This window comes from Molothrus ater, chromosome 1 (assembly GCF_012460135.2).
Source record: "Molothrus ater isolate BHLD 08-10-18 breed brown headed cowbird chromosome 1, BPBGC_Mater_1.1, whole genome shotgun sequence".
Lineage (NCBI taxonomy): Eukaryota > Metazoa > Chordata > Aves > Passeriformes > Icteridae > Molothrus > Molothrus ater.
The window spans coordinates 85,293,365-85,321,272 of record NC_050478.2 but is presented as its reverse complement, the minus strand read 5'-3'; the positions used below and the strand labels follow the sequence as shown (position 1 = coordinate 85,321,272).

Sequence of the window (27,908 nt, the reverse complement as noted above, 5' to 3'; positions counted from 1 at the left end):
CTAAAGAATATAGGGCTCAGTCTGTACAGAGCTCTGCTCTGATTTCTTGAAATGTTTACTGTGCATTAGTTCTTAACAGAGATAATATTTGATATATTAAGAAACTCATGAGATTTTCACAAGAGAGATATTTTGTTAGTAGAAGAAATAGAAGAGTAAATAAAGATAAATAAAGTTTAAATTAGAGTTCACTGTTATGCTGATGGTTTTGAAATGTCCTTGATCACCCTTGCCAAATGTAGCCTAGTGCACTAAGTAACTGGAACCCAGGTAAAGCAGCATAATGGGAAACATCTAAAGACAAATGTGGTCTCTCAGTATGTATTGGACTCCAGGTACAGTTTTTGTTGTCTTAGAGTAGCAGAATTTACTTGTTCTGTATGCTTGGATTTTATGACTCTGAAATCCCATTCCTGTTTCATTCCAGATTCTGCATTTTTCTCATCCAGCAAATCAACCTGCATAATTGCAGAAAGGTCAGTTTTTGTTTTATTTTTCTTCAGCAAACATTAGCTCTCTATTTATGTAATTTTACTTGGTAGCTACTGCTTTCTGTTGTACTTGAAAAATTTTTATTTATAAAATCCTCTTGACTTGTTGAACTGCCCCCATCTCTTGCCTTAATTGCCCAAATATAATTAGAGGTCTGGATGAAATTAATCACCTTGGCAAAAATTCATCCAGTTTTATTGCCAAATTCAAAGACTGAGTGAGGGGAAAATGGTACACTGGCACACTTGATTTAAAAATAATTCTAAATGTAGCTGTGTGTAGTATTAATTCCAGATGAAGCTCTGGAGACTGATTAATCAAAATGTATTGTTGTAAATCCTTTGTGATGTGCTGCGATACCAAGTGTACCAGGCCAGACTGTGGTTCAGCATCTGTATCCTAGAAGAGAGTAAATTATCAGTTGTCTTCTTGCATGGCCTTCTACCAGAAGGAGAAAATGGGATAGAAGCAGTAAATGTCTAGCTGCTATTTGTTATTTTTTTAGCAGTGGCCAAACGGTGGCAGGAAAGAGTAAGGATCAAAGACTGGTAGCCAATATGTCTAGATTGACTCAAGAGGGACCTGAAACTGCTGCAAAGTGGTATACAGAGCACTTCAATTAATTGATAAAATAGGAAGGAGGAAAGATCAGAAAACACTCATTTTTTTCTGGGTTTGTCATTCTTTCTGCCCTCAGAATGTCACCTGAGGATGTTGTTTCCACTGTCTGAAATGTCTGCCATGCCTTTCAGTGTATGAGTCCGTGGCTCATGTTTGGAAGAAGATTAGGATGTGCCACCTGTAGTGCCCAGGAAAAAATAGGTACCTGCTGGAGGTGTGGTGGCATGGGCCCTGCCAGAAATTGAAGTGGTGGAGGCAGAACAAGCAAGGACAGCTCAGCAGCTTTGGCTGTTACAGAGGGTCTGTTCTGTGGAATGTGGACATGGGGAAAAATGAGTAGGTGGAAAAATTGAAGGGGAAGGAAATGGTAACTTTGCTATGGTTAGGAGAGTCAAAGCAGAAGAAAAACTGAAACTCAGAGATATGTGGTAAACTGGGAAAGTTTTGTGGGAAACAAAGATTTTCTGCAGTGGATGGGAGATGTAGGGAACAGCTCCCTAGGCAGTCTAAAGACAAAAGAAGCAGGTTATTTGAACATTCAAGTAGTAGTGGCTTGGAACATCATCTGACTGCTTCTGCAGGAATATTAGTCTAGGACTAATACCTCTTCCACTTTGCCTCATCCCCTGAAAGAAATATGAAAATAGTAAGTGAAGAAAGAAAGTGCCTTTTGAAAAACACAATTGTTTTCCTGAGGCAGTACAGTTACCTCCACATCCACTGCTGTGGTTCAGTCTAGCCCTCAACCCTAAATTCTGGTTGTCCCAAAAGCAGGCTTCTTCCACAAACACAGCTGATTGGACACCCATGCTTGATCACTCATGCCTATGACAAAATTCCTAATGCTGATCTTACTCTTGATAGTTCATTATATTATCATTTACATATACAAATTTCCCTGAGGCGGTGCTTTTTAGTATTATAATCATCTCTGGTAAATCTAGGTTATATTTTCATACTACCTACTCCCATACTACCTTCATATCACCAACTTACTCTTTAAACTTATACTCTGTTACAGCTTCTGCTTGAATCTCTTTGAGCAATTAGTTCTCAAATAAATAACTATTTATAGCATTCTGTTCCTGGGGACTCTTCACTGCTCCTTTACATCCTTCTGTCATGGGTTACAAGACCAAGACATGAACTTTTTAGTGGATTTTCTGAACTTTTTAGTGGATTTTTAATTTCATCTGACATCATTCTCATTCCTTTCCAAAAGAGACCCTTTTGGTTTGTTTTTTTTTTTCCCTTTAAATACATCTGTGTTTCAGTTATCAAAAATTCATTTTTCAGTTAATATTCAAATATCTTCAGGCTAGACACTGTAACCTGGGCACAAAATGCGAACAGCACACCTAATCCTTGAAATATCACTCAAAGGTTCCCACTGAATTTAGCTTAATCTTCCTCAGGATGTAAATGCACAAGCCAAAAATTTCTAAATGTGACTATCCAATCTGGAAAGCCAGGACACAAATAGCAAACACAACAGTGTTTACAGGATGGATTAAAAATCAAGACATTGTTATCAGAATACATATCCAGAACTAATTCAAAATAGACCTTCAGATTTCTGTAGGTTTTAATAGAATTTTTTTAATAAATATGACCTGAAATGTTTTAAATATCTTCCCCTTCTTTTTACTTTTACTTCTTACTTACAGCTGTTTTTTTCACACTTCTCCTTTTCATAAACATATGACAAAAAACCCATCTGATTTGATAATTTTCTTCCTTTTGCTAGCTTCCTTGGAGGCTACATTCATCTTCTACCATTTTTATATTCATAAGCTAAAAGATGATTGTAGGAGGTGTTTTGACTGTGGAGAACATGCTCTCCCATCTGTGGCAGTATACAAAAGCATCTTCTTACAGAAGGCTTGTTTGGGGTTCTTTCTGGATAGATACCAAGATGTGTAAGTTTATTGATGAAACATGCTTGAGTGAGGAGAGATTGTGACATAATTGCATATTTTCCACATCCTGCATAAGAGATATGCTTCAATAGTACTCCACCTGCTCTTGGGTAGATTTAGTTTCCTACAACAATTTCATCTGCAGCTTCCTTGAGAAGGGTTTTCATATCGAATACAACATTAAACTCCAAAATTAAATTTCTGAGTTTCATCTATCTCTGTTACCCATTAGGAAAGGAAGATGCTAGTATTTGCTCATCTTTTCAGAGGTTATTGTATATGATACAAACTAGAAGGGCAGAAGAAGAAAGATTCTCAGACTATTTGACACATATCTGAATTCACTGTTAATTCCATTTACCATTTAAACAATTACGAATGATGTAGACAAAGTAATGAATAAAAATGAGAAAGTATAGAAAAATGCTCTTCCACACACTTTTTTGTAAGGTTCTTTTGAGGTTCTTTTGTAAGGTTCTTTTGTAAGGTTCTTTTGTAGGTTCTTTTGAATTGTTTAATTTTCTACATGCTTTTCTCACTCTCAGAAACGAAGGAAAATGGCATTACCCAGATGTTGTTCTCTTTTCAATAAAGTGAGGCTAAATTGCTAATCTAACTGTAGGCTAGAAAATAATATTATATAGGTAGAAAATAATATTATATGAGCATTCCTTAAGGATGGTAAAAGCTAGTGTAAGATCATTAATTCATACTTGAGCATGCTACTTTTACATATTAGCCAATGTCTGCATATTCACAAATGCCGATCCATGATGAATCTCCTAATGGTTTAATTTTCACAGTATAGAACTGAAGAAGGAACTTTGGGTTATTAGCTGACAAAACTGCTTCTGAGATGAGACTCTGAGTCATGTATGTCAGTCATGCATGGGTAGCAGAAAAAGAAAATTTAAGTATAGAGAAACAAAGATACTCTAATTAAGTCTTGGAGATAAAGTTAGGTTACAAATCTGACATTATCTTCAACACTTTGTGCCCCTGCACTGGATTCCAAAGAGGACTGTCATGGTCTAACCCCAGCAAGCAACCAAGCCTTGCAGAGCTGCTCTCTCACTCCCCCACCAGTGGGGTCAGGGAGAGAATCAGAAGGGTAAGAGCTAGAAAACTCACAGGCTGGGGTAAAGACAGCTAAATAGAGAAAGCACAAGCTGTGCACACAAGCACAGAAAAGCAAGCAATTCATTCAACACCTCCCTTGGGAAGGCAGGGCTTCAGCCAGCCCCAGGAAAGCAGGGCCCCATCACATGTAGCAGTGACTTGAGGAGACAAATTCCATCACTCCAAACAACACCTTCTCTCTTTCTCTCCACTTTATACGTGAGCATAATGTCATATGGTCTGGAATACCCCTGTGCTCAGCTGGGGTCACCTGTGCCAGCTTTGTCTCCTCTTAATTTTCCATGCACTCCCAGTTTCCTCAGTAGTGTGACAGTAAAAAAAGTGGAAAATACCTTGGCTCTGTGTAAGTCCTGTTCAGTGATGGGGAAAACATCTCTATGTCATCATCATTTTGTCCAAAATGCAGCTTCATGCTAGGCACTGTAAAGAAAATTAGTTGTAACCCATCTATCTGGGTCATTGATGTAAGCATTGATTGCAGTACATCTTGCAGCAATCAGCAGCAGTTTAGGCAATGTTCTCAAGATCTTCTTGAATCTGTATTTTTTGGAATCGAGATCTGTGTCTGACTGGTAAGAGTATTGTGGGAATTGGGGTAAATGCAGTTCTGTTATGTGTGAGTTTATTTGTAAACAAATTTACTTTCTTTTTTAGGACTGATACTCTGGTATTGTTTTTATTCATTCAAACCAGACTACCTTGACCTCATCACCAAGAGAGAAAACATCTTTCTTGACTTGAAATTATTACCAATCAATGTTAGTAATCTTATCTATGATTACAAGCCTCTGGAGAGACAGAAATCTGTAAAATCTAGCTCATGTTGTAGATAATTTTGTTCCATTGAAATTAAGTGTACATATCAGCTACTTTGTACATCTGTGGAAATGCCTCAAAAATATTTATCTGACGTTAAAAAGTCTTAGAATTGATAGAGCAACAGATATTTTGCAGCAATAATAGTGACATCTCAATGCATAACAAGGTAGAATGTTGGACTCCCCTGACAGTCTTATTTGTCTGTAAGTATCAATAAAATAACTTGCTACGATTTATGCTACAAATTGTATGCTGCAACAATGTATGAGCACCATTATTTTTACAAGCAGTTAGAAAGGTATTCTACTTTAGCAAATGATTAATACTAACAATTTGGATGTGTTTTCAGTTCTGGAGGCGCATAACAAGTATCAGGAGCAGATTAAAGTGGAGTTAGCCACTCTTGGAATGCCAACAGGACACTATTTCACAGTTGTCTGGAAAATGAACACAAAAAAAAAAAATTGGCAAAAGAATGCTTACCAGCGTAGAATAGTTACTTCTGAAGATCTGAAGAGATTGGGTCCTTTCAAGACCTGGCCTGGACAGAATTTCAAGAACTAGAGTTAATTTACTAGTAAAAACCAGTGCTTTAAAAGTTAGACAAAACTCAGGCTGCCATATTCCCCTTGCAACTGTGCCTTGTGGTTTGTTCTCTGCTGATCTGTTTCCTCCAACCTACTTGTTTGCTGAAGAGAGGAGGTAGGAGCAAGGGGAAGGAGTGATGGCAAGACTGCAGCTGTGCTAGTGTAAATTACCTGAAGAGAAGGAGCCAAAGTCGCAGTGTCACAAGCAGTGGAGAAAAATAAAACTTGAGGAAAATTCCTATCTTGGCAGTGAATTTAACTGCTCCTTGGAAGTGACTTTGTGTGGTTAATGATACTGGGCAATTTAAAAGGATTGGGCATTTGATTAGAAAACTTAGGTGACATAAATTTCATCCTAAACATAAACTAAGAATAATATTGAAGCAAATAAGAGAAGTAATGATTTATCATGAGGGAACTAAAAAGACTGAGAAATAAGAGGTAAGATATATGATTTGAATAACAGCATAATTTTGTGTGAGGAAAAAAATAACATTTCTATCCTGCTTGATCAATGAAATAAATAGCCGATAAGAAAATCTAGGAAAATGGACTCTTGGGGAAAGCTGCAATTTACTGTATTAAGTAAAAAAAAAAAAAAAAAAAAAAAAAAAAAAAAAAAAGAAAAAAAAAAAGTTTTTTTTTGTGTTTTTGTTTTGTTTTGTTTTTCTCTAAATTCTCTTTTGACCAGTGCTACAACAAAGCATAATTTGATTTTACTTTATGGCATTTTGAAGCCATATTAAGACACTAAAGAGGACCCAAATATTTTGTTTTTACCCATCTTCGTGTAGACTTTACTTTTACTATGCATGCTTTGTCCATTTGAAGAAACTGGAAGTTCAACTTAAATTAGAAATGTTTAAATACTTGCTCCTCTCTTGTTCACTTTAAAAAATAAAAAAATTGAGAAAATCATGTTACTTATGTCTGGATTCTTATGTATTTTTATTGCTGCAGCTCATGCTCCAAGATTCAATCAGTTTGTGAGTCATGGGTTTGTAAAGAAGTATCTTCAAGGAAAATTTACTATTGTGAAACCAGATAATGTTTTCTTATGGAGTATAGGATGGCAAGCAAGAATTGTGGTAAAGATTAATTCTGCTTTTTCCATACTGGTTTCTTTAATAGGTTTTCTTTCGAAGGATAAAAGGTATAAATCCAGGGAAAAGCATATGAGAGCCTCTGATAAAGCATAAGTTATGGAGATTCCTATATAGAATAATCTACCATTGTAGATTAGAACAAGTCAAAGTTTGTCCCGTTTTACAGCCTTTAATATGGTCTTTATAAGTGGTTGGGGCTTATTATTTTTATTAGTTATGTTAGAATTATATTTGTACTCCAACTGAGAGTAGCACATTATTTTGTTACTTTGTTCTAGAGAAATATGTAGCTCATCATTGTCCCAAAAGACTGCAGGCTGAATAGACCAACAAGAGGCTAGGAAGAAATTGGAGACACAGCTCTGAAGGTCACACAAGTATCTTGCTAATGACAGAATCGTTTTGTTCCAATGGGAATCAAGAAAACTCCAACTCAAAAACATGAATTGCTGGAATCTAGGAAAAGCTGGAAAAAGAAATAAGCGTTAATGGTCATCTTATGCATCCATGTGTACCTGATAGGTAGCATGAACTGATTTGATTTAAAGTGTTAAAAAAAGCCATAATTACTTGAAAACATAATTGATTGCAGCATTTTGGTACTGAAGTGGTGAGGTTTTTTACAATTTATGTTACTATACAAAATTGCTGGTTGGTGTTACCCGTTTTTCTTGATTAGGAATTTTATTCATTATTTCTCTTTAGTAAAGATAGAGAAGAATGTGGAAGAACTCCAGTAAAAATGCAGGATAAGTTAATGCACACTAAGTTTGCACTGTGCATTTAAAGGGAGAATAGATCTAGTTTTTCAAAATATTAAGACATTGAAGTCTTCACTATAACAATAAATATGAATATACATGAGGTTGTTTTTTTTTTATCATGATGGTGGCGAAACACTGGAAGAGGTTGCCCAAAAAAATGTGGCATCTTGAATTTTTTCCATGCCTGGAAACATTCAAATTTAAGCTGGGTGAGGTGCTGACAATCCTGATCTATTTGAAGGTATCATTGATCATTATATGGGGATTGGATGACCTTTAAAGATTCCTTTCAATACAAAGTACTCTATATTTCTATGATATCCAATCCCTCATTTTTCCCTCATTATGACTGTTTGCAGAAAAATGTTTAACTGCTGTATGTGTCAAAATTACTCTTGAAATGACAATGATAATTTGACAAATAAATGTCATCTAAGCAGTAGTTAAATTAATGCTTTCAGTAGTATGGAATAAAAACTTAACGCCAAACACTGGCTCCAAAATATATCACAATTTTTCAGCCTGTGAAAACTCTGTACACCCTTATATATCGTGAGTACACTTTATATATAATTTTCCAGGGGAAATTAACTTCTTTTCTGTGGAGTCTGTACACCATGACTGTTACTCTCCCTGCTATTTTCCAACAGTAACATTCTCTCTTGGATCAAATGTATCTTTAAATCTTCTCTTCTTTCTTAGGGTCTTTGCATCATTTCAGCTCCTGTGACAGATGTTAAGTTCAGTGCATGGTGTGTTTATATGTAGGAATTTGGCACCAAAGAAAGTCATGGTTAGTGCTGGTCTATAGCATGCCCTCCAGCCTGAACACATGCCATCACTTGCTAAAGTACAGAGAGACAACTCAAGTCATATTTCATTAAGGTGTCTTCACACAGGCTGCATAAATTCACATCAAAGCTTAGCAATTGTGTGAAAAATAGCCATTTAGCAGATAACATTTGTGTTAGTCTGTCATGATGAGGTCTTCCATACCTTTTCTTGATAATAGCTAGAGAAACAGAACAACTTTCATCTTCACCACCTCAAGCTGAAAGCTCAATTTGCAAAGTTGATGATTTTGCTTAGGTTTTCATATCTTTTATGACATGTACCATGCAATTAGAAACTGCTTTTTTGAAAAGCATTTGGTGGTTCCAAAGACAGTAGTCATATGTTTCTTGTAGAAAAAAATTCTATTCTAAAATAATATTGACTTATCTGAATTCTTGTGCTGGAAAAACCATCGCAATTTTGAGGATTGTTTTTCCTTGCAATATTTCGAGTATTAAGTCATTTACACTAGAGGGCAAAGAATCATCCCTCTGACAATTTGTTGCAAATGAGTGTTTTAGGTTGTTCAAAGGATCAGCAAATGCATCAGCAAAACCAGGTACAGTATTAAAGTGAAAGAGTGACAAGATCTGTTGTAAAATTCACTCTACTACTTACTAAAGCACACAGAGAAAAATCAATCAATCTAAAACTAAATCAACCAAAAATGGTCTGTTTGGAGTCTGGGGATGTAAGAAGGGTGAGGATGGAAAAGGGTAAGGATAAAAAGGAATAAAAGACTCTCCCATTGAGTCACAAGTTCAGAGTAGACCTCCTTGCCAAACTTCACCCTGGACTTGACCAATGGTTTAGGCCCAAAGGTTTTAGCAGCACTTCAACTTAGCAAGCAGTAAATTTATAGCCTATTTTAAATAATTTAATAAAAGATTTTATGGAATTTATTATAAGCACAACAGTAACTCATTTATAGGACTATCTTACTTAGGAATCTAAGTTACTTAAGAATCTACGAGAGCAATGTTCATAATACATTTCCTATTGCATATTCACAGCCACACACATACAGACCTAAAGGAGCATGCATGAGATATATAACTGTGAAAAATTCCCCTCAAATTCAGTGAAGTACTCACATCTTTGCATCTCCACAATGGGCAAAAGGTAGAGCCCCAAGGAGTGGGGGTATCAGCTCAGTTTCTCTTGTCATTGTTCTGTCCTCCAAGCACAGCAAACTTGAGAGTTCACTGTCTCTGAGAGGCTCCACTCAGAGGGAGGTTACTGGTCACAACCTACTGGGGTCCAGGAGATCTCAGAGCATCTCACTTAGAATGGCTGTTCATATGGTTGCAAGAGCACTGGATTCAGACATGGTAATTTTCCATCCTGCCAGCAATTTGGGTCCCTAACTTTCTTTGAAAGTTCAAAAACAAAAATGTTGTTCCACTTGGGTTGTTTTTCAGGCAAGAAATTTAAGTTACCAAAGCTGTTTGTCAAAAAACAAGAGCTCATTAGACAGAACTAGTTCCTGGGAGCTGACAGTGTTTCTGAGAGGCTCAAGTGGAGCTTAGTTCTGGTGCTATTTGTCAAGGCCAAGGCCTAATGAGCATTTCTGAAATCATAGTGGGGAACAAGGAAAGGATGTGGGTGGCATGCACCATCACAACCATCAGTTGTTCTTTTTGTCCTAACAGAAACAGAGAACCTAGCAGAACATGAGCATAATGCCAGTAATTCAAAAATACATTAAGGAGAAAGACCTCAAGGTTCAACTTCATATGGAATATGTTCCTATCAAATTGCATCATCCATCCATAGTTAAAATAAACTATACTGCATTGGAGGAAAAAAAAAATGTAATACTCAAGAAAGATTATATAAAAGGCCTTGTGAAGATCTCAAATGAATCAGCATTAGCTCTTACAGAAGCAAATCAGCATATCGTTATAGTCCCTGCCAAATTTCAACTGCTGCTATCAAAACAAATCTATATTAATTTATTCAAGTGCTTACAGTAAATTTTAATAATTCACTGCAACTGTTTCCTCCTAAATCAAACCATTGAAATCAGAACGCTTCAAATTCCTGCTGTTTTGTAGAAGCCTAAATTGAGATATATTTGACGAAAGTTATTTAAAAGGTAATAGTTTCAAACTTAAATCATTCCTTTAAATAACATTTTCATCAACTAAAATCTTTTCCACTAGTAGTGGAAAATGAAGATTTTTCTATCTGCATTTCTTTCCTGTTAACATTGCTAGATTAGCCTGTTCAGCCAGGAAGAACTTAACTGCAGGGTTTCCTTTCTTGCAATAATTTGTATAAATATTCTTTTAAATGTTTATATTTTTACATCTAAATACTGAGTTTGCTTTTCTAAGAGTATTAAGTAATTAAAAGGACAACATATTTCTGTATTTAATTAATAATTTTAAATGTAATCAGTGTATTCCAAACCGAGACACTAGATGATTTTAAAAAATAGTTACACTTTCATGTTCATATACATTTCTTGCTCGTATTTTTGTAATGTTATTTCTCCTTTCTGAGCATCCTCTCTAGTACTTTAGGGCATATACATAAACCATAGATATTTGCTTCCCTCAGCCCTAGCAATTGAAGGAGAAGATGATATGAAAATGGAGTCCCTCTGTCTACAGAGGCAGTGGCCTGAACAAGGCTTTGGGCTGTATTCATAGTAGGAAAGGGGTTAGTGTTTCAAGCTGATGGTGTCAGCAAATAAACCCTTGTTTTTGAAGGGTTTTTTTATTCTTGTTTACCAGAAGTGCTTACAGATTTTACATATTGGCAGAGAACATTAGTTTTATGGTGGTGCAGCATGGTCTATAGAAAAAAAAAAGGCTTGAGTGAAGCATCTGAATCAGTTTGCATGTATTAATGTTTTTAAATAGATAGTGGTTGTTGAATTTTACCTGCTATCATACTGCCCTTTCTTGAAAAGTTATTTTAGAGCTCTTCACGTTCAACCTTTATTTTTATGACCTTGAATAGTGTATTATCAGGTTTATCCCCTCTCTATTCACCAGATTTTTATCATTATTTTATAAATATTCTTGACTGCAGAACTCAGTGGGCTTTCAGTCCTTGCTTTGTAAATCTGACTTTTAATTACCGTATGTTGTTAGCCCACCTTCTACTAGTTATTCGTTCTAAAACTTCTGGACAGCAATTTAAGCCTGCTTCTTCTGCATGTTGCTAGTGAATACTGAGAACAGTTTTGAATACTGAGAACAGTTTATTTTTTTCCCTGACTGCATCATGACTTTGAGTTTGTTTATTTGAAAGAACGACTGGTCTTATAAAGGGTTTTCCTTTTGATTAAGAGATCTACTCTCCTTATTCCTTTTTCTTTATGCATTTGACTGTTTTCTGATTGTTTATATTGTGGAGAAAGCAATGGATTTGCTGCATCTACATTCTCCATTCTCTTTTATGCCCATAGCAGGGAATAACTCACACAGAAAAGTAACAGGCAATTATATTCCCTTATCGGACTGGAAGTTAACCAGCTCAAAATAAAGTCCTTAAAGAAAGAGAGCGGTTACCTAAATGAGTTTTGTATTTAATGTCTTAGTCAGTCTCCGATCATGAGTGTATCTCAGATTTTCCACAGCATCAAAGGAATACTGATCCATTTAACAATGCAATAGTCTATAAAGCAGCTGTCACAGCAGTAAAGACAACCATTTTAAAATCTAAGTTTGCGTATGCTGATTTGAGTCATTAGTCTTTCAGCCCATTTCATATGGTTTAGTAAGTATTGACCTCAGGGTATCTTTAATTGGTGAGACTGCAACTGTCCCTTATACTGTGCTTCCTCTCAAGTGCTTACGTGAATGCTTCATTTAATTGCTGACCTTGCTTTGTTCTCTTTTGGCACTCTTCCTGTCTTAGGAGCCAAGGGAAGGAATTAGAGTTCTCAGGACCTCATTTGTTTGGTGGTACTTCCCATTCCCTGAATTTACCTTTCTTTCCCTGGTAATGATGTTAGTTAGTAATGAATAGTCAGTGCAAAGCTGCTAAAGCAAGGCAGTCTTTGTTTTCCTTCTCAGCTGAGAAAATATCAGTAACCAAATAGTGTGCATGGAAAGCAGTTGATCAGTCATGCTGTCTTCCTGAAAAAGTACACTACAAGCATGAGAGAGAACAGGAAATTAGCATGCATCTGTGAAAAGGTGTAATCCATTTTCATTGATCCAGAAAAGATCTGTTGAATGGCTGAAGAAATGACAGAAAACATATCCCAGGGTTGTTTCCTCCCTGGCATCCTCCCCTTTTGCATCCAATTTAATGAGTACTATTTTCCTAAATTCTAATTCTTTGTTTCATTCATGTCATTTTTAGTAAGTACTAATTTGCTAAAAAAACTTACACAGAATGTATCATCTCTACACATCATTGGATAACTAGGGAGTTCTGATGTATTCTGGGACATCCTTAGGGAGCTAAAAAAATGCTATAGGATTTCATGAAGAGAGCATTATTATTAATACATTCATAATTTGGTCCCTCTTTGGTTTTAATCAGAACTGTATAGTTATTGTAGCATATTATATTAAATGAAAATCTCCTAATTACTTTACATTATACTGCAGTGGGAAAATATTACCAATTTCATTAAATAGATTTCATTTTATTCATTGAACAACTAAGTAGTTTGCTTGGTTTTTTTGGTGTATTGCTTATTTATCAAATTTTCATTGTGACTTCAGGGACATCTTTTCATTAATGCACATTTTATTTAGAACAGAACCATTTAGTTTTACTCCAGGGTAGCCTATTGCTAAACGGGACCAGATATAATGGAATATATAATAGCAGGAATGTTGTAGGTACTCTCTGGTCTGGGCCTCTGAGTATTTCAAAATTTCATGTACAAAACAGGTTGAATGGAACCCTTTCACTTGCATGACCATATGTATATGCAAAAAAAGGTTTCTTCACATCACTAACAAGACAGGGAGAGTTTACAGCCAAAGAACAGTTTGTCACAAGCAGCTGCAGTACCCTAGATATTGTTGCATCTGGTTTCATCATACAAGCAATAACTGGCTCTGGTAATAATGGGTTGGGAAATCACTAAGATGTTTTGAGGAAAACAGGGCTATGACTGTGATTGAACTATTATCGAGCATGGAACTGAACCAATATTGTTGCATAGCTTTAAAGCTCAATTTGCTTCCTCTATGTGAAATACCAAGAACACTGCAAGAGTTCCTCTGTCTTTTTGGTCATGGTGGGAAGAAGAGAAAAAGAACTCCCAAACCAATAAATCAGAAAGTGAAAAAAACCCACAATTGCTACAATACATAGAAATTCAACTCATATGAGCAGAGTATACTGGCTATAATGGAAATGGGTGTCATCATTCCATGTGACTTTCAGAGCTTTCAATCTGGGCATTTATTCTTTTATGTTGATTTGTTGCTTGCTTCAGTTCCATACCTTTTTCTCCTTCAGGGTGTTTACACCATCATCCCTCCATTTTCCCTATTTGCTTTCTTTCTATGTTTTCATAGGCCTTTTATTTCTTTCTCTTCTGTTATTTTTTCCCTTTCTGTCTTACCCTAATAAATTCCTTCTGTTCTGTCTAAATTTTCACCACAGGAAATAAACAAGTATACACAGCTGCCAAAATAAAACAGAATGGAAGAAACCACACACTTCTGTGAACATGTCAATCTTTGGCAGGATTTATTCATGTGACAATAAAAACAGGTGTCCATATTTTTCTTTCTGCGGAAATAGTGTTGTGCTATTGACAACCAAAACTTTGAAAAATGGAAATCCAGTTCCTTTTTTTTTTCCATTTGTGATAAATTGATATGCAATCATACCCTTTAAAGCACATTCTTGTTTGATATATTGAGTTCTTAGCAAGTGTGGTGGGGTTTTTTTGTTGTTTTTGTTTTTGTTTTTTTTTTTTTTCATGGTGGCATGGATTTAAATTGATAAATGGTACCCAATTGCTAAAGAGTTAACATTTTCTACACAGTTTTGTTGCCTTCCAATACTTCCAATGTAGTGGTGAAATGGCAGTAGAAGGTTGGCAAAGATTCTAAAATTCTTTTTCTTCAAAAAGTGCATCAGTTTTTGATAAGATCAAATGGGTAGCTATTGGTAAAGTTTCTTGGGTGGAAATATTCTGCAGACTTAAAGGGAGAGAAGACACCTGTATACCAATAAAGCAATCTTCTGAGTTTGAATAGGTTCTGCTGGTTTGAACCAGATAGAATTAGAATGTTTTCTAATGACAGGAATGTATAGAGGTGGGTCGAGCTGGCTGAACCAGTCTGACTCAGGAACAGTCTTGAGCTTCCCAGTATGCTCCATGCTAAGAAGTGACAAGAGTGACACGGCACTGCAAATCAAGAGTCAATCTCTTTATTGTCAGAGAACTAACATTCTTCAATGGTATCTTAATCTCTCACCTGAGCCTCACTTAACTACAAGAAGTTAAAATGTACTGCCAAATATAGCTTTGTACATGCAAATAATCAAAAGTGTTTGCTGTAATCTGAAATCCAGATGTTCAGCATGCTGTCTCAAGGGCTAGACCCAGGTGTATGCTTGTAATACACGAAAGTACTTAAGCATTTATCTTATGTATGTATACCTGTTCACGTTTGTACATCCCTGTACAGAAATTATTTGTTATTTAACTAGACAAATGAGTGTGAAAAATCTAAAGGTAATTTTTCATAAAAGACATATAACAGTAGTGCTATCTCTTCCTTTTGATTTGAGTTCAATCGTCTAATCTCCTAATATATAAATTTTTGAATTAGTGTATGATATTTGATAGCAAGTAAATCTTCCTAAACTTGTGCTATATATCTGTGGCATTCAGAACTCCAGGAAATACAATAATTTAACTCAAAACCGTCATGAATCTTGCATTAGAAAGCAACTTTGACCACTGTGATGCATTACGACTAATAAATAGTAGGTCTGGGAATCTGAAAATATATTCACAAAATATACATTCTTTTATATCTTAATCTTAAAAGGAAATAAACCAAAACATTCCAGAGGTCAGTCTTTCAAGGGCTGCAAGATGGATATTTATTCCAATGCGGTCAAGTACATGGGCTGTAGGGAAATAATTTGCTCAGCAATGGTTACAAAGGAATGTCTGGTATGTCACCTAGAGCACATCCTCACTGTCCTTGTCAGATGTTGTTGCTTGAAGGATTGTTTCTCACAGTTTCTCCTTTCTCCTATCTCTTTAAATACACTCTGCCAGAGGAAATGCACAAATGGTCAACAACCTCCACTTTGTCCTGTTGTGGATCCATTGTGGAGAAGGCTGAAACCAGCTGTCTGGGACAAGACTCATTCTGATCTCCTGCCAAAGCAGCCATCCCTGTAGCCCTCATGTTGCTCAAAGTCTTGCCACCTACACACAATACAAGTGGAATTTCAGAGATGGATTTAGTTTTTCAGGCTTTTTGCAGCCATTAGAATTTGGACATGCAATGTCTTTGGCCATAGAATCATAGAACTCTTTGGCTTGGAAGGGACCTTAAAGATCATATCCTTCCAACAACTCTGCCATGGGCAGGGAGAGTTTCCACTAGACCAGGTGTCTCAATCCCCATCCAACCTGGCCTTGAACACTTTCAAGAATGGGGCATTCACAGCTTTTCTAGGAAATTTATTCCAGTACCCTCACAGAAAAGTATTTCTTTCTAATTTCTGTCTAAACCTACACTCTTTTAGTTTAAAAACATTGCCCTTTGTCTTATCACTATATGTCCTTTTGACAAGTCCCTCCAGCATTCTAGGTCCCCTTAAGGTAGTGGAAGGGTGCTATAAGGTTTCCTTGGAATCTGCTCTTCTCCAGGCTTAACAACCCCAACTCCTTCAGCCTCTCCTCACAGATTAAGAGTTCCAGCCCTCTGATCACCATTCATGGTCCTCCTCTGATTGTGCTTCAGCAGGTTCACACACTTCTTACGCTGGGCAACCCAGAGCCAGATGCAGCACTCCAGGTGGAGTCTCAGGAGAGGAGAGGGAGAAGAACACCTCCCTCATCCTGCTTGCCATGCTACTTTTGATGCAGCCCAGGACATGGTTCGCTTTCTGGGCTGAAAACTCACTGCCAGCTCATATTGAGCCTCTCATCAACCAACAAGTCCATCTTCTCTGGGCTTCTCACAATCCATTTTCTACCCAGACCATATTTGAGCTTGGAATTTCTCTGACCCAGATGCAGCACCTTGCACTTTGCCTTGTTCAACTTCATGAAGTTCACATGGGCCAACTTCTGCCAGTCAAGTTCCACCTGGACAGCATCCCTTCCCTCCAGTATTTCAACCAGACCACAACCTCGGTGTCATCAGCAAACTTGCACTCAATCCCACTCTGTGTTGCTGAAAAAGATATTAAACAGTATTGGTCCCAATACTGATCCCTGAGAAGCAATGGCTTCAAATCACATGGAATTATGATAAGGGGAAGAACTTTGGATGTATTCTCAGTCCTTAGCTACACTGAGTGAGCAAAGTTTTCTTAAATTGAATGAAACTCTTCCAGTAACACTATTCTATGGATGGTTCAGTGCTTTCAGAGATGGCCCAGCTTGCCCCAATACAAATACTTTTCCTGATATACAAAATTATGAAGATATTTAAAAACAGGAATCAACTTCTCCTTTAGGAACATTTCAGACTGACCATTTTCAGATTGAAAAATTGAGCAACTAATTCAGAATTGCTAGAATATGCACTTGATATGTGGGAAAGTCTGGTACAAACTCCAATTCTAATTGCAGTTTGAAGTTGGTACAAGACTGTGGGCTATTTTGCAGTCTATGTCCTTCCTTCCTTTTTGTAGAAGTTCTACTTTTAGTAAAGATATATTCCTGTGTATGTCTATTATCAAATAAAAGGAGAGACATTATCCCAAGATATTTAGAAAGTTTATACATTTCCAGCATTCTGTTATGATTTTGGGTACATGCCACAATCGGTAAAATGTATTTTACTTTCTTCATCATTCATACTTTTTTCACATAAATTCTAAGGAGAAAGAATGTCTTGAGCCTGAGGAAAAATCATTTATTGGATTTTGTTCATTTAGTATTAAAAAATTGGATGATGACCAAAACATTATATATAGAGAATGACCATTTTTAATGTCTGTAATTTTCAGAGACTTTGCCAGGGTATTGGCAGCAATATAGAATGCTTTGAAGCAAGGCCACTATTAAAAGTACAGTTGTTGGAAACATTTGGTAGTGATTAGATTGTTACCAGCATTTGAAGTTTAAATGAAGGAGAAAATACAATAACAAGATGAATAACCCTGAGAAAGGATTTCTTCCTAAACTGAAATCGTTAAACTCTGAAACCTACCTTTTCAAGGTCCTTCATTGCAATCCATTATCTTTCATTCCCCTTTGTACTACAAAATTGTCAGTTTGATGATATATTACACATAACAATGTCATTACATTGGCATAACATGACAACTGGGACTCATTTGAACTTTTAGAAATTTCTAATCCCTAAAATAAATTATGAACTGAAGACATTTCAGACATTGAAAATAAGTCACTTGTTAGAAAGAATAAGGTTCTCCATACGTTTTGGAGAATTGCACTTTTCTGAGACATTTTCTTTTTCAGTTTTTTTTTCCTCGATGCATATAATAAACTTACCAGGAAATATAATCCATGGATGTCCTTAAGCTTCTTGTCCTTAGGCTTACTGAAGTAATGAGTCCTCCTGTAGACGACAACTCATCTACATCAAATCTCACCACATTTTAATTAAATTTTCTGGAACCAAAATAAGGATTCTGCCATAATTTTGATCAGAAAAATTGTAAACTGATCCCTTAACTGTTCTTACTTTAATTTTTTTCTTACCATTAAAAATTATGGGTACTATTTCTCTCTTCCTACTCTGTTGAACTGTTTTGATTCTTGATTTTGAGTATTCAGTGAGACATATAGCAGACAGGAAATAGCAGACAAAGGAGTTTGGGATCAATTGTGACCACATGTATGCAGCCTCATTGTTTCCATCCTGCTCAACAGCTGTGCATGCAAGCACAACCCTTGAAATGCTGGCGTGTAACTGTAGTGCCTTCTGGTCAGTCACAACTTTTGGACCAACAATTTGCAGCAATGGAAGATGCTTATCTTGATTTTTCTAGGCATATTTCCTTACTGAAGCAGAGCCTGTGCAGACAAAATATAGTTTCCAGGAAGAAAAGTCAAGGAAGGCTAATCTCTTTGTGCTGTTAGTGAAGAAGGAATTCTGTGGATCAATTTCAGGTAGAAGACAGTTCAATTCCTCTGAATTGTTTTCTGGAGCAGTATCTTCAACAAGGATATCTTGTCTCAGGAGTTATGCCTGGATGCTCTCTGACATTTGGAAGGCTGAGGGTGCTTATCAGTTTTTTGCATGCTTTGAAAGCTGCAGAACTTCTCTGGAGCTTGCTGGTTGCATGTAGTCACCTGTTTTGGGACAACACTTGAATGTCATTGTGTAGCTTCAACCACATTTGCTCTCTTGTGAGAAAAGGTGGTCAATGGGTTTCAGAATAGTGGCCAACTTCATGTTATTATTCAGGTGTTTTGGTTTATAGGAGATTGAAAATTGAACATGAAGCTGGAAGTGCAATTGTAGATATTTTTAGGGTCCTCTGCCGCTAGAATTCTGATGCAAATGGTGTGCCTATTTCTCTTACAAGCTACTTTTTAATGAAGCATGCTGTGCATGTGTCTTGTACTGGAGCATAAACATAACTGATGTCTCTATCAGGAAATGTGTGTTTTCTGCACATTATAATAATGTGACATAAAGGATAGCCAATTCTATTCGAAATGGTTGTGACTGTACCTCATACTAGGTTTGGGGTTTATTTTTAAATTTTTAATATTATTGTTATTGCTCTGTAGTCTATTGTAAAGTTCAGCATACATAAGAAAGATTCAGATTTTTAGTCTCTTGTCTTTATGAATAAATGTAAAATTTGTTTTCATTTTGCAGCTAGTATTTTAAACCTTCTCAGAGTTGCATGATGATTCAGCCCAGCTCTACCATTTTGCTGAATTAGCACAGCTAGTAAGGAAATAGCACTTGTTTCAATCAAAGCCCATAGTCTTCCAGATTTTGAGATCTGCTTGAAGTAGCTGTAACATGTGTGCAAAAAAAGTAAGAATGAGTGGCTTTATGGATGCCTTCAGCTTGAAATTTTTTACCTGGTGCTGGAATAGCTTCAACCGACTTTGCCCATAGGCTGCTTGTCCTGCAGAAATATTTCCATGGGGAATCCATATTCTGTGTAGTCTCTTCTAATGTTTTTACTTATATGCTACTTTTTTGCAGGTAGCAGCCGATATATTCTGGTAATGTGTGGGGTATATACTCCCTATACTCCCTTTTTTTTGTTTTGTTTTTTGGAAAGGACATATGCAAAAGTTTGGCTAAAAGTATTCATTTTCACTTGAGAAAGGATGATCTTAGTATCGCTCTGATGTTTTAGCATGCACTTTGTGCTGATACATTGCCCACTTCACAGTTTAAGGGATATGTGAACAGATGCTCCAGTTGATAGCCTGAATGTAATGAAGTCTTGTCAGAGTAGGTTGTTATAGGAATAAATGCATTATATCAAGTGTTTCTTCCATTCCATGTTACTTGAAACTGAAATAAAAAATGTTATTCCAATAGCATTCTGTTAGAATTAAATATCTTAGACGTAGACAGAAAATCATAAAAGTCTTTTTTCTTCAAATGCCTGAACAAATATATACAGCCCTGTGGATTCTTTTTAAATATAAAGGTTGGTACATACAAATTGGAAAGAAGGGTATGTGGAAGGCAAAACAATGTGTGGAAGATTGTAGGAGAAGTTGTTCCAAATGAACATCAGGTTGCATGTGTTTAACTGAACTAGAAGGTTATTTCCTTGTGTTGAAACACTAAAAAATCTTTCAGTACCATTTTTCAGGGATTTAAGTTTAAGTTTCTATCTTCCTAAAGGCAAAAATCCCCCAAATCTTATATATGTAAACCAAATATTTTTTTCTTTGGGTAATTTAAATCTTAAATAGCTATTTAAAGAATATTTATTGCTTCAAATTTGTGACAGGAAAATAAAGAAAAAAACAAATGAACAAAGAACAAACTCTCTTGTATTGTGGAAGAATCAGTAATAGTAATATTAATAGCGTTAGTAATAAAGTAAATAGTATAATGGTAATTAAGTAAAATTATTAAACATGGACTTCATTTTATCTACTGCTTCCCTTGCATTTATATTCAACCTTCTACTGCTCCTTGGCTTCTTGCAGTTGACATCTTCAGTTGGACATGCAAGTTTTTAGGATCCTGAGGTCATTGACAAAAGCAATATGATGTTAATGGTAACTGCCTCCCCCTCACTGTAGGAGCTGCTTAGGGTCATTTCTATGTTCTTCTAACACACCATGAAAACTTTGCTCTTTCTTTGCAGGTCTGTAGGTCCATGTTAAAGCTGAATTTAGTTTATAGAAAGTGTGTTGCATATACTGGGCACTTCTTGCTTTTTTCCTAGTTACTCTGCATTCCTTTAATTGTCCATAGTTAGAAGAGATCTAGGCTCTCCAGAGCCAACCCTGGGTCACTTCTCTTACCATTCCATGCCTGGGTTCCTCTACATTCCACACAGTTTTCAACCTACTTTTAAATCCTCCACTGCCATAACAAACCTGTATTTCTCTGCTTTACACTATTATGTTAGAGCCACGAATATTTTGTTCTACTTGTTGCAGGAGTATGTATAGCATTACAGTTATATAATACAGAGTTGTACAAAAATAAAGAAAACTAGTCATAGACACCTGGTCAGGCTTTTATAGCTGAACAATCTAAAACAAAGTTCCAGGCAGGTGAAGAAAAGTACAAATTATTCCTGACAAAGCTAATTTCTGAGTCCTTGCAACATCAGTACAAAACATATGGCCTAGTCTTTGCAATACTGTATTTAGTGGGCTATGGGGTTATACTGCCCTCTATTTAGTGCACCTGGAGGGGAAGAATGCAGTTTCTGAATTCCAGTAAAGGAAAATTTCATATTCTGAAAAGACAGAACTCTTACACGTTTTTAAAGTCTGTGGGTTGTTTTTGTTTGTTTGTCTTTCTAAAGTTTTCCTGAATTTCTTTTGTTGGGATGAGATATATGTAGCACCAAGCAGCTTTCATTTCCTTAGATGTGGCATTCATATTCCTTACTTGTCTTCTGATTAAGACGCCTCTTGAATTTATTAAGCTGCTATTTTTTTTATATATGTTGCATGTAAATAAAAAGTCTTCTGTGTAATATTTAATACACCATAAAATCCATGACAAGGTTGATTTTATAATTTTTTTCCTTATTTAAAACATCTTAGAAAATAAATAAGGCAAAAACCATTAATTTTTCTTTTAAAGGATGGAATTGACCAATTTGTATTTACAGGCCTGTGTATTCACAGTGTACACACCAAATCATAATATTTCCAGTATTTGTCGAGTAACATATATATAAGGAAAAATTGTGTGATTCTTATATTTCACAATGATTCATACAGAGCTGAAATGAAGTTGAAAAGATGCATTACAATTTTCTAACTCTCTCAATAATCAGTATTGAAATATACATTCTATAATCAGTATTGAAAATCCATTATTTTGCTTGCAATTCCATCCATAAGATTAAGAACAGTTTAAGTGTCTTGGTGATCTATCTCTTTAACAAGAGGGTTTAGCCAGAATAATTGCTGTAAGGAGAGATTGTTCTTTGCCTCAAATAGAAGAGCTGGACATTTAGATGGAAATAGCCCATTATTTATACTTTCAGTTTCTCTCAAAACATATGCTGTAATTAGATACTTAAAGACAAGACTGTGTACTTTAAAACACCACAATCAGTACATGAGTTACTCGTGTTAGTGAGAGAGACATGTCTTAATCTTGAAAGCTCATCTAGATTGCAGTACAGTGATGTATAATCTGCTGATTCAGAGACCAGTTGTCTCTGCAACACATTTTCCATACCTACCTAGGTCCTTGAATTGGTTTAAGTCTCTGAACTGGGAGTGGAGGTGAAAAAAGTAAACAAATTTATACATATACACACATACACACACACATCCACACACACATACACACACACACACGTGTATATATATATATATAGACACTAAACCAGTGAGTATTTCCTTTAATTTTTCTGTCACTTAACAGTGGATGGATGATTTATGTGTTTTCCTCAAAAAACATATAAATATGTAGTTAAATGCTTGAGCAGCCTCACTGAATGTGGGAAATAAATTCATGTTTGCAAAATTTCTGGGTGCAGCATGAGAACATACAGACCTTGAGGTCTGAAATCAAATCAGATAAAACATTTAGAGCTACTGCGTCCCTTTGAAGGTAATAATTTTAAAGCATTAAAGTGACTTAGCTTGCTAGCCCTGTTTTTCTGTGACTACACCTTCTTAAAAGAAAGCTTGAAAATCCATGTTTAAAATATTCTAAATGGCATTTAATTGTGCACATTTTACTGAATAATTTATTACTGTTAATCTCCCTCCCCTAAATAATTTCAAAGACAAAATAGCAAGGACTCTTATGTAGGAGTTTTCTTAGAGCTAAAGGGTTCATCATCTCTTCTTCAGCTTCCCCTGGAAATTTTTAGGTTGCAAAGAAGGTGGATGAAAATGTTATTAATTACTGAACAAAATTTGAGATCTATAACTGTTTTTATAAAACATATTTAATTTGCTGTTGTATACCAGCAGCTACCTGTATGCAATAAAAATAATAAATAAGAAATAACTTTTTAAAAGAGCATATGATGAAGATCTGCTGTAACTACTTATTCTGTTTGACTTTGAGGGGATGTTGAGTAGATGGCTTACATAGCTAATTCTGTTTGCCAGATTTACCAGGTGAGCTAAAGAAAAACATATATTAAAAACCTGAGGCTTTGGATGGTATAACCTTGTATAGCATTTTATCTTACAACAGAACATCTTGTCTGAACACCTAGATTTCTCCTTAATGCTGCTTTTATGAGTGAATTTAAATCAGTCTTTACTCTGCATGCAATGAATTCAATTTTGTACTGAATGCTGTGGCCAACTCTTTTTTTTTTCTGATTTTTGTTAGCATTCTGTAGATATTCCTATTATTCACATTTATCCTTTTCCTTTTTTTTCCTCTTAAAAAAACCCAAACAAACAAAACTTTAAGTCTCTTATGATCATGCTTTGCAGAGTAAATGAGTGAAGGAGGTTTTTGATGCTAGGGATTTGTTTTGATTGGTTTTTGTTGTGGAGTGTCAGAAAGGCAGTAGGTTCCAGCCAGTCAGATAATATTCTATTACACAATTACCCTGGGAGTCTTAAGTGCCCACTTGGGACCTAAGTGCACTCAATGAAGGAATTGTGTGGAGTTGTGCTGTGGCAGCAAAATGGAATAAAAGATGCTTTGGTTGCTGTAAAGTTAAATTGATCCCCACAGTGACAAGAGCCAGCAATAGATAAGGTCACTGAAAATTTTACCCTTTTACAGAGCACTGAATCTTTGACCCAAGGTGAATCACCCATCCTCTTTATGCAAACTACAGCTAAATTTGATCTGGGTAATGGAGACACTGACACGTCCATGGTGACAGAAGCTAGTCTTTTCACCTTTTTGCATGTGTACTTCTCAAGTAACAGCCACCTGAAATTGCAAATGCTTCTAAAAATAACTTTTTTCAGTTATGTCCAAAGCATGCTAAAGTTTCCTAAGTAACCCTCTGTGAACATGTGTCAAAATCCATATTCATTTTAAATAAGGATGTGGACTAGGCACTAGGTTTCCCTATAAAGTAAAATATTTAAACATGTTTAAATATTTTACTTTATAGGGAAAATTTAAAAGTGAAAGCATTTTATCAATATATTTCTTACAAGGAGTTCAATACTGCAAGTTACAATTTATATTGTAGAAAAACCCATCTAACACTCTTCAGGAGCTAATATCTGATTTTTGTTTAGGCTACAACTGATCTCTTTAACACTTTTGATTTTTCATAGATCAATTTACAAGACATGAACCAAATATTAAAATCACATTCTATCGAATGACTGAACAGATTGCAAGGGAAGAAATAAAATTAAAAAGTCTCTGCCATTAAATATGTTGTGAAAGAAGTTTAATTAATTTTAAGTTAAAAATACTTTAGAAAGATTAGAAACATTCTTGATTTTCACTTAATTCATCATTATGGGCCATACTTGGTAAAATATTTTACAGCTAAACTTTATGTATATCTTGAACTCCTTATTCAGCTAAGCACTCTGGCCTTGCCAAATTGAGAGTGTTGGTACCCTGTAGTCCCCAGTCCTGGAAGTTATTTAAATTCTTTATGCTTATTGATTTTATTGAAGGTTTTCTACTTAGTCCGAAAATACTAAGCAGATCTATAGTCACAATGCTCCCCAAAACAAAGCAACAATCAAATACAACAAATAAAACCAAGCAAACAAACAAACAAAAAGTAGAAAAAATTATTCATAAGCAGGATATATGTGTGCATAAAACAGAGGAACCAATAGTTCATATTTTATATGTAGCACATATGTTCATGACAGACACTTTCATTCTCTACATAATTTCAATAAATCCTGAAGACTATTGTGATTTTTTGAAACAGTGATTAGATTGCTCTATTTCAAAAATAATAAGTAATTTAAAAATATTTTTGAACAATTGTGGGCAGATCTGGAATTTATGTTTGCATTTTAACTTATTAATTATTTACTTATGCATTCAAAAATATAATAAAATATGGTTACCAGGTATTTCTGATGACTGTCTTTTTTATCTCATTCTCCTTTATAGCTCCTGCTTTCTTTTGTCCCAACTAAATGGGTAGGTTACACTGAACACATGCAAATTTTTCATTTCACCCTTAATTTTTAGTGGGAAATATTCTGTAGAAAACCCCCTCCAGAAACCTCTTTCAAATTATGACTTGGGATGAAACAGCTTTTTCTTTGAGGCAGACATTCTATGAATGCAATGTAGCTTGAGTATATGGAAATTCCTGTGGAGATTAAAAAAGAAAATAGATTCTCAAGTCTGGTTATGGCCCTTTGGCTCCACTGAGACTCTGTAAATGACTTTATCCAACCATAAATAACCAGAGGAACATTTTCCTGCAGGCACATCTGTGCCACTGATGAGCCATTAGTTTTTCCCCTTCGGGTCCTGTGCTGGTAGGAGGCATGTTGAGAGAGATGTAGCTGACCTTCATCACTCCAGATGGATCCTATAGTGGCACTGGCTTCATTAAAGACCAGTGTCACTAGCATTAGAGTGGCCATGGAGCAGATTGTCCGATGAAGAATATCTGCTCGCTAAAGACCATCATCATTTGTACTGAGTGAAAACTGTGTAGTTGAGTCGTAGCCTAACTCCGAATACTTCTATGTGCAAGAGTTTGTGGCCCAGTCTGTAACTGCAGTTAATTCAGTACTTACTTGCTCAGGTCATTCTCAGTAAAGAAATCTGCTGCTTCAATATTACTCCATGAATGCTTCAACAAAACGAGTTACATTTATTAGCAAAGACTGCTGCCCAATGGAGAGAATCAGGGTTTTTTATGTAAGAAATCTTCAGATGAAAATGGCACTTATGCCTTTGGCTGCCTCATATGAGATTGATTCTGTCCACTTACTTTTCTAAGAGCTTTCTGTCCTTCCAAAACTGTGATGCAGAGCAGCATATGCTAAAACACTGTGCCAAGTGGCTCACAGCCGAATTTGCTGTTGTTCCTTTTTCCCCTGTCACAGTACTGAAACAGTCCTCTCCCAGACAAATGAAACTGTCTATCAGCATGATTGATTGTGAAGTTCCCCAAATAATAATTCTTTTGAAATGTCTTTTTACTAACCAAGGAACACTTTTAATGGAGTGCTAGGTTAATCTGAAGGAGTTTGCTGATAGATTTTGCTTAGCCGTCTTCATTCTCCAGCCTTCCTGAACTTTGTCAGTTGTGTATTTTGCTATGATATTTCAGAAGCTGGATATTTAAGCTATTAATAACCAGTTAGTAGTTTGATTTGAAATCTGTATTCCGTAATACTGCCTGATCTTTTTGTCATCTGACCATTGACTGTCAAAAGGGTGTTAACTTCTACACTGTCAAGACTTTCTGCAGTTAACTGAGTTTTTTTTCAACTAGGGTGTCTTTGAAGATACTTAATCAATCAGGTTTAGTTAGACTATGTAGTAGCCCCTCAGCAATAGTGTAGTAATAAACCTTATTTTCACCAAAAGTTAAAAGCCTTCAAACTATGGTCTCTGAGAGTAAATTACCTCAGAACTAAAGCTCTGCAACTGTAGACAATTTGGCTGTTTTCTTGGGGGAAAGGATTAATCAACCTCATAGCACTGCAAATCCATTTTTGTTTGAAGAACAGAAAAATATAAAAGTCAGATGAGCTAAGAGCATCCCTGAAAAATAGTTTTGTACCAAGGCAAAGAGTGTGTGTGAAAGAGCGAGATGGTGCAGGGTTCTTTTGGATCTTGGTAAGAAAGATCTAACAACAAATGGCTCAAAAAAATGCTGTTTTAATAAGATAGAGTAAAAAGAGGAATGCAGACAGCACGTAAATCTTGTATCCCTCCAGAGGCTGGGACCCCTGCTTTTATGCAGCATTGGATTAACCCCAAATATGTTTTTGCATTACATGCTGTGCAGATCTTATTTGTGGATGCAAATCCTCTTTTTGGTCATTCAAATAATTATATAAATCACTATTTGACATATAATGGTTTTCCAGTCTGAATCAGTAGAGAGATATTTTGTTAAGGTCTAGTACTGTCAGGAACAAGCTAAAAGGAAGCATATAGCTCAATACAAACTGGTAGAATTAGTTTTTCTGAAACACAGGTGTTCAAGTCAAAAAGCTACAGTATACAGGAAAATAGTGTTTTATATATAATTGAAGATTTTATGCATGAGGAGAAAAGCAGTTTTGAATTCCCTATGGTCTAATATTTGAGAGGTTGTGAAAGTAGGGTGTGATTTTACTTCTTTTAGAGACAAAGACAAAACTCCCATGATTTATCTGTGAAGAAAAATTTTTATAGAAAAGGCTGACAAGCATTCTAAAAACCTGTATTTCTTGAACTTTAGGTCCAAATTTAATTCTTAAGCTTAAATGCTTCTAGAATCTCTCAATAAAATCTGTTACAGAGTGATTCTTTGCTAATGCCTGTTCAATTAGCAAATATGCAAATATGTCCTAGAAAATGGGTGGACATAATTTCACACTGTGTTGGTGGTTTTTAATATTTATTGTAAATGATACAGAAAATTATCGACCACTAGTTGGGAACAGCTTGTGTTCATAGCAGGTCATGAGGCTTCAGCTTTCATGACCATAGCATATGCTGCACATTGGGGAACTTGCCCAATGACCTTCCATTCCTTGCCACTATAGTAATTGTGATTGCTGATCTAGACAGTATCCTACTTATCCTCTGATTCATTTTAAGTGAAGATTGCTTTGAATGATGACACTGAAAACACGTAGGAGTCTTTTTTAGATTATTTTTCAAGATCCTTGCTTGGATGTGATAGTATATTTCATTTAAAATTGCATAATAC

General features: G+C 35.7%; 1 long non-coding RNA gene across 2 annotated transcripts in view; it reads right to left on the bottom strand.

Moving 5' to 3' along the window:
• Positions 1 to 13,938: 13,938 nt before the first annotated feature.
• LOC118698199 (uncharacterized) overlaps positions 13,939 to 27,908 on the bottom strand; it is a 28,768-nt gene continuing 14,798 nt past the window's right edge. The window contains exons 2-4 of one of the 2 annotated variants that reach the window (XR_004981856.1): positions 18,136 to 19,921; positions 17,926 to 18,045; positions 13,939 to 16,636 (exon numbers count right to left, since the gene is read on the bottom strand). This is a non-coding gene — a long non-coding RNA (uncharacterized LOC118698199). Of the gene's footprint in view, positions 16,637 to 17,925; positions 19,922 to 27,908 lie in introns of both variants that reach the window. The other variant, XR_004981855.1, reaches the window with a different exon arrangement.